The following is a 2,585-nucleotide window of genomic DNA, read 5'->3' on the forward strand; positions in this document are numbered from 1 at the left end:
CACACTTTGCATCCTCATTCGTTCGTGGGCTTGGACAAATTTGAATTTTTCTTAAGAAATTGTACTATTAGTTCCTTGCCAACTGTTTAAATAGAAAGTTCATTATAGTTACATAATCAAATTCGAACGAATGATTACTAAATCATCAACCTCATGAGACAATTTCATTTTAGACTTTTTACCATCACAAACAAGTTGAGAAACAAGATCTCTCTTTATAAAATCGTATATGTAAGTTTACTTGACGACTAGACGAAGATTTCATTGATTTAGATTAATGAGAACTATTTGTGTAACCATAACAAAGTAACCAGCTCATTATTAGAATAAGTTGAAGGTATAATGCAAAATTCAAGCATTTGGTTTTGGTAAGAACATACTCACTACATTTATTTATGGGGAAATAAGTTGGAATGGCCACCACTGAAATCATATCTGTTCAAAAGGCCTTTGACCGAAAATAATAAAATAAAAGAAATCTTAAATATTTAAAACTATCAAAAAGACCCTTTTACCCTATCTTCTAAAATGAAAATGAAGGAAGAAAGAATTGGGGATTTCTTACCATTCATCACGTGAAAACCTCCCTTGGCTCCAAACTTCTTCTTTTCCAAATTAAAAACCTTCTTCTCTTTCAAATTCATCATCTTCGACATTTGAACTCATCATTTGTTTTCCTTCCACTTCAAAAGTTCAAGATTCTTACAAGATTATCTACAACAAATTTTTCGCCTCTCCATCTCCCACTCACAGGTTTGTCGCCCCTCTCAAATTTTTCTCTGCTATGAACAGATATATTTGTATATGTATACTAATTTATGACTTGATGATGAATTGTTGAAGTTTTGATACTATTTTTTGTTGGATGTTGGGTGATTAATTAGCAACTGAAAATAGGGTTTTTTTTTTTGTTTTTTTTTGTTTTTTTTTAATCGAGCTGATTATATACATTCTAAGACATTGCCAAAAGTGTCCTATGAACTCTGCATCTCGAACCAAAATAATGTGAAAATTCACGGAGACAAACTACTTTCTACATTCTTGTGATGGAGATCATATTCCTAAGAATGTGTTCATCCCTGGCAATTAGTTCGACTAGTTTGTTCAGTTAGAATGTTTTGAACTGCACCATACCCTTAGATTTGCTACTAGGTTGCATCCACCTAGAGATTGTCATGCATCATACCACAAACCTGTTTTCTACCATCACAGACATTGTCAAAGATCTTCTAAATTGAAAAATTAAACTCGATCTTATGTCTAGTTAAATGTTAAAGACTGATAAGATGAAGAGATGTAATCTGCTCATTGCTCTTGTTTATACCTTTAATTTAGTGCATCTCTTACTTGAACATATTCATTTGCCTCTTTGTATGAAAATTGTATTATCTGTACACAAAAAGTTTCTTTGAATGTTTGGCATTCTGCTCTCCTCGATCCAAATTTTGATTTGCATTGTTGAGCACACCGCTCTTCAAATGTCTTACACCATTGAATTATAGATCATTTTAACTTTATTTTCATGATTGTCATTCCACTCGAACTAATCTATTGAAGCAACATCACTAAGTTGAGGTTCATTCTAAATAAATACAAAGTCAAGGCTCTGAATTTGTCAATACATTTGAAAGTAAGTCTACAAATAAAGTTGCATCAGATGAAATATTTGCAATATCAAGTAATGTCATTTTTTTTGCCTATTCTTCTTCTAAGAGCTTTCTTGAGTTCACGTTGATCTTTCAAACAAGAAGTATATATTCATCATTATACACAATTTATAATGCATTGTACTTACAAGTTCTATAAAGCACATAAACTAAGAACGCCTAATAAGTGAATATCAAATAAAATATACTTTGTTGTTAGCAATGATAATACATGCTATTAAATTTCATATTCAAAAAAATTTCTACTACAAGAAAAACTAGAAGAACTAGGTAGCTTGTTTTAATATTTCTAGTTTTTATATTTGTTATTATGTGCTTTACTATAATCAGTTCTAATATTAGTACATATTTTATAATTTGCAGTGCTATGGAGAAGATTCTTCAAGTAGATGCTACGATCACGACGAGATGCAGATTGCAGATAGTGCAAGATGTATATGAGAAGCTTGATACAAATTACAGAAACAAACTTAGTGAAAGCTGCTTTGGATCTCTCCTTAGGTTGAAGGATATAAAGTTGGCTTCACAAGTTATACATCAATTATTATTGCGAGAGTTAAGGACCAACAAAAAAGAAGTTTGGTTTAAGATAGGAGAGAAAAATACAAAATTTGGGTTGGAAGAATTTATTTTAGTTACCGGCTTAAATGCGGGTGATGAGAACGACGTAGATAAGACCTTGGGGGAAGAGTGTCGGATCGTGAAAGAGTATTTTAGGAATAGTGGGGGGAAGATAACGAAGGGAGATGCTTACAATGCATTTGTAATTTGCAAGAAAAGAAAGAGCGATAAGTATAAGTTAGGATTGATTGTAATCTTGGCATACGTCCTGTGGGCTACGGAGGAGAATACATACATCGATTTATGGTGGCTAGACTTGGTGGACGATCTAGATAGGTTCGAGACGTATCCATGGGG

This window comes from Olea europaea, chromosome 7 (genome assembly GCF_002742605.1).
Source record: "Olea europaea var. sylvestris chromosome 7, O_europaea_v1, whole genome shotgun sequence".
NCBI classification, from domain to species: Eukaryota; Viridiplantae; Streptophyta; class Magnoliopsida; order Lamiales; family Oleaceae; genus Olea; species Olea europaea.